Source organism: Pseudorasbora parva, chromosome 4, assembly GCF_024679245.1.
Source record: "Pseudorasbora parva isolate DD20220531a chromosome 4, ASM2467924v1, whole genome shotgun sequence".
Classification (NCBI taxonomy): Eukaryota; Metazoa; Chordata; class Actinopteri; order Cypriniformes; family Gobionidae; genus Pseudorasbora; species Pseudorasbora parva.
In genome coordinates, this window is record NC_090175.1 from 39,438,811 (window position 1) to 39,450,823 (window position 12,013).

Consider the following 12,013-nt stretch of genomic DNA (forward strand, 5'->3'; position numbering starts at 1 on the left):
GGTTGTTGTTTATAATCCGATACCGCAACAATTTAATTCAAGGTCGTTCGTTTGTTCGGCCCATTTCAAGCAAGCTTCGCTCAGCGTCTTAAACTGAAGAAAGTGGCAACTGTATTCCTGCAAGCAGTAAGTAGCGATTTATCTACTTATTGACTGTTTGAACAATTTCTGATTAAATTGAAAGTTTCTTAGAGAGACAGCATTGTCTAAGTTAGATAACGTAAGATGTTAGTACAGTAACAATAGGAAACACCAAGTACCATAAAAAACGAAATAGTGTGTCTAATGACATAGGGTAATATTTTGTATTACAAATTACAACCCATACGTTCACTCCAGTCGATCCTTCTAGCAAACGTCACCTTTTCCACCATAAGTTAAAACGATAGTCATTTGACAAGGCTATTCATTTTGTAAAAATATAAGTTATATAGTTATATTTTTGAGAACTGACGTATGGTGTTTCCTATGATGTTTTTGCCTTTTGATTTGTATTTCAGATTAGGCTACACAGTCACTGCGTAATTAACCTACATTGTGACTAACGTTATATAAACAATATCGTTGACGAAAAAAGACAAGTCTAAATTGTAGGCTGAATGACACACTTTACGCAGAACATCTCAAATGGAGATTGATATAATGCAGCTTACTTGTTTATTGGTGTTTTCAGATCGTCCGTGCGCGAGAGAGAGCTCGTGTGCATATGGTTGCCAGATTGGACATGTTTAGGTAAAAAACGGAGAGGTTCTTTTCACAGAAAAGCTATGTTTGGGGGATTTAATTACTGAAATCTGGCAACACGAACGCAAGCTCTTTCTTGCGTGCGAATGATCTGAAAACACCAATAAACAAGTAAGCTGCATTTTTTTTCAATCTCCATTTGAGGTGTTTTGCTTAAAGTTTCATTTAGTCGGTCTGTTTTGTGGGACCATAGACTGTAAAGGTCAGGACTCACCCGCTTCGCTGAACTGCTGTGAGCTCCTGAAATAGGCCAATCAGAGCAGAGCTCAACATTAATATTCATGACCCTTTCTAAATAAGGCAAAAACAGAGCATTACATCCTAGGGACAATTTATAGGGTTGTAAATGGACCTGTAAAACTGTATCTGGACATTTTTTTCCATTAAATTAAGCCACATAAGGCCATCCTTAAAAATATTCTCGTTTGCCGTAACCCGACCGACCCTGTCAATTTAGGGCCGACTCAAATTATTATTTTTTTCCCCTTTTAGTCCGACCGACTTGCCGGTTGTAAATTTGCATTAAGACCGACCAATTTCTTTTTGTACTCTTCAAACAACTAATACAAAAGTAATAAAATAATATGAAATATATTTTAGTAAGTATTATAAATATATAAATTGCCTGGGTCTACATACAAACGAAGGCTACATTCTTTATCTTATAGAAAAACCCGTGACGTCATCTTTGTTTACACTAAGGTTAACGGATGTCTATGGCCTACACATGCGTTCGTTTCGGCTCATTCTCTCATTCACTGTAACGAGACTATTAAAGCCCTGTTGGATATTTCGCCGCATTTTGTGACAGGAATCAGGACCATGGACACGTTACACACACCAGGCAAGTGCACTGCAGAAGGGAGGGCTTTGGGGGGTTTGAGCGTGCCCTTTTTGAAAATTAATCAAAAGTGCCAATCTCAACATTTATCATTACTATATTGTGGCGAATAAAACAGAATTTGAATTATAATTAATATAACAACGTGTAGTAGTTTTTTCTTTCCCTGAGCATGGCAAATAACAATAATTAATTACATTTTTATAGCGCTTTTCTAGACACCCAAAACGCTTTACATATAGAAGGGGGGAATCTCCTCAGCCACCACCACCAAATACCAAACCGTACTGAAACCGTGAACCTGAAACCGTGATACAAACCGAGCCGTGAGCAATTACACCCCTAGTGTAACATATGTATGGGGGTGTCACAAAATTAGAACATTTTCAAAGGGTGCCATGACTGAAAAAAGGTTGGGAAACACTGATTTAGTGAACGGCTCTGGCTCGACGGCAGGAAAAACAATCCAAACAATCACGATTTTTAAACCTTTTTCGTCATTAATGTTAATCAAAGCTATTATTCTAAATGTAGGCTGTCAAAGAGGAGGAAAGAGGGGTAATTTTCAAAAAAAAACAGAGACAATACATAATATTACAAAAATAAAATAACGTCTGAAAAAAATGGTCTGCCATTGTCTGTGATGTTTGTTTACTGTAATATTTACCAGTAAAGAGTAGGTTATAGCTACTTAATTAATTGAATTCATAAAAATAATAATATATTTTTTATATTCAAATAGACTATCTATATCACCAGATGCGTTGGTTTAGCAACAAGTGCAAGCCACTTCAGAGACAGTTGCGTGTTCTGAGTTAACACAATCGAGCGTAAAAATATGAATACATATACATATCATATACATTACATATCACTAGAAAATACTAAAATGGGAAGATAGCGGGAAAAGAGCTAAAATTCCTGAGAAACCCGGAAAAAAAGGGAGGGTTGACAGCTATGTGTCAATGACAGCTAGCTGGTGGTTGGAACCTTTTCTTAATGAATGCACCTGAAATTTATGCAATAAATGTTTTTGACAAATATTTCAATTTGTTTGTGGTCTATATAGCCTGCAATAGCCTATGCGCCCGAAGGCACGGCTTGAAGACCCAGTCAGTTAAAATTCATACCTACGTAATCACCATCACCAAAAATGTACTTTTTTTTTTACATTAAAATTCGAAAACAAATTTTTTTACCTACCTACCGACCCTTTAAAAAAAAAAAAAACTCTGTTACTGCAAACCAAAATATTTTTAAGGATGGCCTAACCTGTATGTTGATATCAGAGAACAATTTAACATATTGTTTAAACCTTAAACTTTACATTTCTTAATGATTTGAGTTTTGCCAACATATCGGGTAAATAAGTGTTATTTGCAACCCTTAAATTAATTAAAATAATGTTTAAGATTAGTTTAAAAGGGGGGGGTATTTATTTATTTTTAGTCTAGATAACAAAAGTTCAGTTTACATTTATGAGAAAGGGTATATATTGGCAACATGTCAGTTGCTAAGTTCTCAAAAGTATTCTTTTGTTGTGTTTTCTGATGTTTATTCAAATCTTGCTGTACATGATCATTGCACATTCTACCTCCCCAACTACTTTTATTATTGGCTTTTAAAATATAATTACATAAGTTAAATGACTGAATACCATTTCATGTTGGTTCTATTTAATGAATGGTGCTTTTGTATTGCTTCAAATAGATATTATTCAAATGCACAAAGCGGCAAGGTGTTTTTGACAGTGTAGTTTGCTTCTTGATAGACAGGCTTTAATCTCAAAGCACCTCGCATGGAAGTGATATGGTCTGGTCTCTCAGAGAAGCACAAAACATGAAAAATTTCCATTTCTAGAGAATGTGAATTCTCAGATATGTTTTCAAGCCACATCTGGCCTCTGTAATCATTGACATAGGAACCGATAATGTGTAAACGGTAGATTGAATTTCACGCTTTTTGTGCCATCCCTTTCTTTTCAAAAGTATGAGCTGTCGGTGCGTCCTCTTGAGATCCCACATTCTCTTGCAAATCAGAAGCTGTTTTCTATGGTAAATTATTCATTGATCAACATTCATTTTGCCTATATTTATCAATTTCATTCTAATGCATGTCACAAAAATACCTCCGTTGTTCAAACCAACTTAGGCCTACAACCAATATGTTGTACTAACATGTAAAACTTTACATTATGGTTGTAACCTGGTTTTCTGAGGGAAATGAATGGCCATTTAACTGTATGTAACTAAACCGATGATTATTTCCATGATGGGATGAATTTAGTGACTTGTGGGCCTGTGCAACAGATTATGTCTGCAGAGTCTGAGTATCTCATAATGAGATGAAGTCGACCAAAATAGAACATGATAAAAATAGATTAAACAGTAGATTAGGTTTATTTTCAGAGGATTTATTTAGCATTATAAATTCAGCTCTTCTGGATGAATTGTTTGAATAAAGCATTATTCAGGCCATCCTTAAAAATATTTTGGTTTGCAGTAACAGTAATTTTTTTTTTAAAAAGGGTCGGTAGGTAGGTCTATATTTTTTTTTTTCAAATTTTAATACAAAAAAAAATGTACATTTTTGGTGATGGTGATTACGTAGGTATGAATTTAAACAAATTGGCATATCGTGACATCACTGACTGGGTCTTCAAGCCGTGCCTTCGGGCGTGTAGGCTAATTGCAGGCTATATAGACAACAAACAAATTGAAATATTTGTCAAAAACATGTTTATTGCATAAATTTCAGGTGCATTCTTTAAGAAAAGGCTCAAACCACCAGCTAGCTGTCATTGACTCAAAGCTATCAACCCTCCCTTTTTTTCCGGGTTTCTAACATATTTTAGCTCTCTTCCTGCTGTCTTCCCGTTTTAGTATTTTCCCGTGATATGTTTCTTATTTTTATGCTCGATTGTGTTAACACAGAACACGCAACTATCTGTGTCTCTGAAGTGGCTTGCACTTCTTGCCAGACCAACGCATCTGGTGATAAATACTAGTGCATTTGAATATTAAAAAGCAAAAAGTTGTTTTTATGAATTCAATTAATTAAGTAGCTATAACCAGCTATTCAATCAAGAGCAGTGAGTGAGTCCTTATCTTTTGTTTGACAGACAGCAGTAAAGGCTACTGCCCCTTTAAGACCTAATACAGAGATATGCATCGTCTTTCTCAACTGTATAAAGTTCTCTTAAGGGATATAGACTGTCTGATGGATACTCATCAAGATCGACATGTTGACATACTTTTTGTGTGAGTTTATCCGTTCAAACGCAAGACTTGAAAGAACTCAATATTTGCGCGCTGTGAGACGTGCGCGCGCTGCGCACAGAGAGAGAAAGATATTCTCTCACTGCAGAGGGTTCTTCTCATTCGCGTCTTCTGGCGAATATACTGAGTGATGATGGCGAAAATGACTGGTCATACGGCAGCACTCGCATGCATTGAACAGTTTACAAATATAGACCGTTTTGCCCATGTTTTCTTTTATTATCGCTGTTGTAGTGCACGTGTATCCATCGACAGAACCATACATAAAGCATTATTTTTAAGTTACAACCAGTGCCGCCGCTCCCACCACGCGCTGGGGTCGAGCAGAACACACGCTACCCATAGCAACGCGTTATGACAACGACATTTCAGACTGACAGAGACAAGATAAACGGCTTTTCCGCCATTTGTTACTGTTTTGTACACGTTGTTATATTAATTATAATTCAAAATCTGTTTTATTCGCCACAATATAGTAATGATAAATGTTGAGAGCGGCACTTTTGATTCATTTTCAAAAAGGGCAGGGGCTCAAACTAAGCCCTCCCTTCTGCAGTGCACTTGCCCGGTGTGTGTAACGTGTCCATGGTCCTGACTCCTGTCACACGGCGAAATCTCCGACAGGGCTTTAACAGTCTAACGTTACAGTGAATGAGAGTATGAGCCGAGCCGAAACGAACGCACGTGCAGGCCATAGTGTGATATCCGTTAACCATAGTGTAAACATAGATGACGTCACGGGTTTTTCTATAAACGAAAGAACGTAGCCTTCGTTTGTATGGCCCAGGCAATTTATACATTTATAATACTTACTAAAATATAATTCACATTATTTTATTACTGTTGTATTAGTTGTTTGAAAAGTAAAAAAAGAAATTGGTCGGTCTTAAAGCCAATTTACAACCGGCAAGTCGGTCGGACTAAAAGGAAAAAAAAAAAAAAAATTGAGTCGGCCCTAAATTGACAGGGTCGGTCGGGTTACGGCAAACAAGAATATTTTTAAGGATGGCCTCAGTTTCAGGGGATCCTAAACATTCTTCACCTGTCAAATAATTTAAATACAAAATGGACACAAATGCTTAATGGACCAATCCTTTAATTGAAACAAACGTATAACAGGCAAGCTCAGCTTTTAACAGTCTGACTTCATCTCCTTCTTTATAATTCAGTAGAGGAGCTGTTATGTGGTGTGACAGCACTGGTGCTTGTGGCAGTCTCAAATCAGAAACCTCATACCATTCTAAAAAGTTTACCAAACCTACTTTACAATCCACACTCACGACTTTATTTCTTATTTTGCAGCGGTCATAATTAATTAAATCTAAAAATGAATTTGCTACTAAATCTTAATATCGTTAAATGGTTTAATTGTATTTGATGTTGTTTTTAGGGTAAGATGAGGCAACAATATGCTAATTTAGCCTATATTATAATTTAGCATGTGCAGGATGATGATGCATCAGCTAAAGTGTTATTAGGGGACATAAATATAATTATTTTCTAATTCAGTGGTCATAGCTGAATAACTGATTACATGCACACACACGCACATATGCACACAAATTGAAATAGATTTATTTCACGCAGCCTATATTTTAATGAATAGTGAATATGTCTGAAATATATATCTAACTAATTGAATTACTGAACCCTATGAATTACAATGAGTGTTACTATCAAAAATGATAAAATTAGCAATTTGAGCTATAGCATGCAATTCGGGGCCTTTTGTCACAATTTATTTCCCTATAAAGGGAATTTTTCCCTTTTTTTAATTTTTTTTTTTTTTTTTAAACATATATTTTCATGATGGTAAAGCTACATTTTCAGTATCATTTCTCCATTCTTCAGTGTCACATGATCCTTCAGAAATCAATCTGATGTGCTGATTTGATGCTCAAGAAACATTCATTATTATTATCAATGTTGAAAACAGTAGTTCTGCCAGAAAGACTCAGGAGAATAAATACTGTGACAATTATCCATTTATTAACAACCCAGCAAGCAATAAAGTACTTTGGCATAGGCCCCGTCCGTAGCTCGCAATCAGAGGGTATGGACTCTGCATATCCTGCCTGAAGACGAAGGCAGAGGCACAGCTGACCCCCCGTGAGGTATGGAAGGGACCATCCTGGTGGTGGTGGTGGGGTGGAGTAGGGAAGGATTTGACTTGGAGGTGGTGGGGAGGATCGCGGTTAATTGGGGCGTCAGCATCTGCGAACTCAAAGTACCGATCTTTTATACCCAAGTATTAGAATGTGATTGGATAAATAGAAGTTGAAGTGACGTAACAATTAAGTCTTCCTGGCAGAACTTATGCTAAAGCTTTCATTGCTGCTTAATATTTTTCTTGCAAACCAGGATGCACTACCATTCAAAGGTTTTGTGGTAAGTATATGCGCATACACCAATCAGGCATAATAGTATAACCACCTTATATTGTGTTGGTCCCACTTTTACTGCCAAAACAGCCCTGACCCGTCGAGGCATGGGCTCCTCTAGACCCCTGAAGGTGTGCTGTGGTATCTGTTGCCAAGATGTTAGCAGCAGATCCTTTAAGTCCTATAAGGTGTGAGGTGGGGCCACCATGGATCGGATTTGTTTGTTCCGTACAATCCACAGAAATCTTGTTTGGATTGAGATCTGGGGAATTTGGAGGCCAAGTCATTACCACACCCTTACGAAAGGAAAATATATTTACCTTTATATATATTTAATATATTATAAATAAATGGAATAATATATTGATGGTATTATAAAATATATTATATATTCATGTAATATATTGCAAAATATACAAATGATTGCCGCTTTCAATATATTGCAATATATTGGAAAATATAAATATTAAATCCCATATATGTGAATATATTGCCTATTTTCCAATATACTGCCATATATTTTTGTTTCGTAAGGGCAAACTCGTTGTTGTGCTCCTCAAACCATTCCTGCCCAAAGCATCACACTGCCTCTGCTGGCTTTCTGCTGGCTTGTCTTAATCCCATAGTGCATCCTGGTGTCATGTGTTCCCCAGGTAAGCAACATACACGCACCCGGCCATCCACGTGATGTAAAAGAAAACATGATTCATCACACCAGGCCCCCTTCTTCCATTGCTCCGTGGTCCAGGTCTGATGTTCAGGTGTCCACTTTTGGGGCTTTCGATGGTGGACAGGGGTCAGCATGACCCTGACTGGTCTGTGGCTAAGCAACCCCATATGCAACAAACTGTGATGCACTATGTATTCTGACACCTTTATATCAGAACCAGAAATAACTTGAGCAATTTGAGCTACAGTATCTGTTTGATCAGACCACACTGGCCAGCCTTCGCTCTTCACGTGCATCAATGAGCCTTGACCGCCCATGATCCTGTCGCTGGTTCACAACTGTTCCTTCCTTGGAACACTTTTAATAGATACTGACCACTCTAGACCAGGAACACCCCACAAAAGCTGCAGTTTTGGAGATGCTCTCACCCAGTCTCCTAGCCATCGCAATTTGGCCCTTGTCAAACTTGTTCAAATCCTTTCGCTTGCACATTTTTCTTGCTTATATGTATGTTACAAAATATTTATATGTCAAATAAATGCTGTTATTTTAACCTTTCTATTCATCAAAGTATCTACACAAAAATGTTGCACGGTTTCCACAAAAAAATTAAGCATGCAAATGATTTCAACATTGATAAAAATAAGAACCATTATTGATAACTGAGCACAAAATCAACATTTTAATTTTGATTTCTAAAGAATCAAGTGACATTGAAGACTGGATTAATGATGCTGAAAATTCAGCTATGCCATCAAAGGAATAAATTAAATTTTAATATTAAATACAGAAAGCTATTATAGTCTAAAGAGTTTAAGATACTTCTTTCAAACCCATTTAAAAATCTTAACTTTTGACTGGTACATATATTCTCCACAAATCTAAAAACATTAATGTGTCCACAGATTCCTCCTTACCAAATAGGCAAAGATCATTTAACAATATCATAGATCACTATTATCCATAAACAGAACATTTGATCAATTAACTTCAAAACAGTTTCTAAATCACACAAATATTGACATCCATTAAATATTTTGAGACGTTATAGCTAAAACAAATAAAAGGTTTTGTGTGCCAATAGATGGCAGCATATCCTACTGTAATGACATTGGATAAAAATGGTGTTCTTCTTTCTGACCACATTACTTGTGAAAGAGCATTAACATAGGATGAATTCAGTGTGACTGGGACACTTTTTACCATTGAGATGACTTTGTGGGAAAGTGTCCCAATCACCCTGAATTCACCTAATATATACAAAAAAAAAGCAACTCTCTCAGAAGGGGTTCGAGCTAATCTTCAGCTCTCATTCATGTCCTTGATGTGTTCTTAATCTAACTGATACTGCAAGTACATTTTTATAATGTGTGAGGTCTAAACTGTCTTTAAGGGTCTCAGGTCTGCATTTATCAGCAAAGCAATTAATTTAATTCCATTTATCTGTATATTCTGAATATTAATATAGGTACAATTGTTTTTGAGTGCAAACAATAGTTTCATAAAACTTCACATCAAGTATAAATCAGAGTGTTAATTATTAACTGCTGTGGTAACATGATAACTAAAAAGCACTCTGTGTCACCTGCTAAAAGGAGCATGCTCATTTAATCTGAAGGGGCATCATGTCAGTTTGTATTAACACAGATACACATACTCTCAATGCAAATCTTTATTTATATAAAAATGAAATATGTTCTGGGCTTCTGACAAATGGCTTTTGACATCTTTTCTGTATGCTTTTGACAAATGAAACGCAGCAGTGCAAGTGCATTTCATTTAAACTGAAATCAAGAAAGCTACTTTTTCGTTCTTTATCTCTTCACTTTGAGCCGACTGAGGGTCAGAGTAACAAAAGTTAGATTCTGTTCCTCTCTTTTTCTTTGTTTTTTCCCTCACCTTCTGCCCTTCAATCTCTGGGGCTCTAACTCCAATCTGGACACTCATATTCTTTCACATATGACGAAAGGTGAAAGAGTGAAAGAGAGGGAGAAATATATGGAAGCCTTGATAGTGTGCCCATGGTCTTCTGGGGGGTTTTAAGGGGTAATTTAATATAAATCTGCGCCTCACATTTCTCTCTCTCTCTCTCTCTCTCTCTCTCTCTCTCTCTCTCTCTCTCTCTCTCTCTCTCTCTCTCTCTCTCTCTCTCTCTCTCTCTCTCTCTCTCTCTCTCTCTCTCTCTCTCTCTCTCTCTCTCTCTCTCTCTCTCTCTCTCTTCTCTCGTATTTTATATACTTGTGATCTAGTTTTATGCTCTTTCTTTTTTGTAATATTACATTCAGTGTGTGGATTGAATATTTTACAAATATTCCACATTATTAACATTAATAAAATGTTCTTACATACAAACATTTTGAGAGCATGATGATTCTAAAGGCTAGCACAAAAAAATATTTTGTTATGAACGTGTATAAACAGGTTCTAAAGAGTAAAATCAAACATGTGATTTTTTTTCTTCTCTCCTCAATATCTCCAGTTAGAACTTTCTACCAATCACCTTTATTTTTGTAACCTCTAATGATGCATGGCCAACAGCTATGTTTAAATAAATTATACTTGTATTCAGCCGAATGCAAGATTTCCGTGTCTGTAGGCTATATGCCAGTAAGGAAATGACTTCTGACTCCAAGAAGAACAGGAGAGAACAATGTGTTTATTGTTTTGCTAAGTTAAAACCGTTTCATTTTCATACAATAAAAATGAGTTAATGCGCTCTGAGTCAAGCTGACAGAGCATGAGGCTCGTTTGTTCGTCCCCCAACTGCTCTCTGCTCTCATCTGATGCTGAGAGACAGTTGTGCAAAGCTTGTGGATGTCGTGAGAAGGAGAAAAGAGGGAGAGGTCACATACCGGTGTCTGCCACCGAAGGGGTTTTTGGGGACTGTCAGATTTAATGCCTTGATCTCTCATTCATAGTCCTGTGTGAGAACGAACGTCTGCCGGGGCACTAACGTGTGATGAATCTGTTTGCAAATCATGCGGCTGCAAAATGCAGTACATTGTAAAAACTTATGTGCTCCAAGGGCGTATTAAGTTCTGCCAGGCTTTAACATGAAGCATAATAAAGTGGTCAAATGGATTTTAATGATAATCATTTTGTACTGGTATTTTTTAACCATTTATTTGATAGAGAATGTATTGGATTGTGAATACACCCACACTCCAGAAAAATGAATAAGCCACTGATTGGATCAGAGAACAGCAATACCATTTAGCATTAAAGGGAACCTCAGCCTTTTTTTTTTACAAGATGTAAAATAAGTCTCTGATGTCCCCATTGTCTGTATGTGACGTTTTAGCTAATAATATTTTTTTACAGCATATTAAAATTTTCACTTTTTGTGTGCATCCCTTTAAATGCAAATGAGCTGGTGCCTTCGGCCCACTTTCAACAGGAGGGTGGTGCTTCAATAGCTCCTGCTCAGGTGTTAGGTCAATCTCATCTTACAGAATGAAAATGTCAAAACAGAAACTCTCAGTATAGCCGTGTTCAGTTCGAACCAGAGTCAGAGACAGGTAATTATGGTTCTAACTAGCTATTATCCACTATTAGTAAGCCTTTTGTAGAAGACCCCGTCCGAATGATGGCCAACACTTTAATGATGAGTTTTATGAAGTTTATTGCATTTCACACAAAATATAAATTTCCCGTTTTACTCCACAAAATCAATATAAGAACTGAATAAAACTTGTTTGTCTTGTTCGTAAACTCACCCTCTCCCTTGCATTATCATCAACATACACAGTGAATTACACAAAAACACTCTTTACAACTAACACGAACTAACAAATATATACAGACTAGGTCTGCCACTAACGACTATTTTTATATTGATTAATCTATCAACTAATGTACTGATTAATCGAATAATCTATCGACTAATTCATCACAATAATTTTCAACAATTTTAATTAAAGGGGTACTTCAGCGCTGAGAAGATGAATCTGTATTTAAACTGGGTCATCAATGTAGTAGAAATGTGAAATTATTTTTGAATTTGGTGCTTTCTAGACTGAAAAAAGACAGAAAATTTATTTTTGTCTTATGGGGATGAAAGACAACAATTCCCAGAATGCTTTGCTGCCCTGTGAGGCCA

At 36.5% G+C, this 12,013-nt stretch overlaps 1 protein-coding gene across 1 annotated transcript in view; it reads left to right on the forward strand.

Moving 5' to 3' along the window:
* Positions 1-8: 8 nt before the first annotated feature.
* chrna8 (cholinergic receptor, nicotinic, alpha 8) overlaps positions 9-12,013 on the forward strand; it is a 140,499-nt gene continuing 128,494 nt past the window's right edge. The window contains exon 1 of the mRNA XM_067441728.1: positions 9-126. The gene's annotated coding sequence lies outside the window, so the exon portion shown is untranslated. The remainder of the gene's footprint in view (positions 127-12,013) is intronic.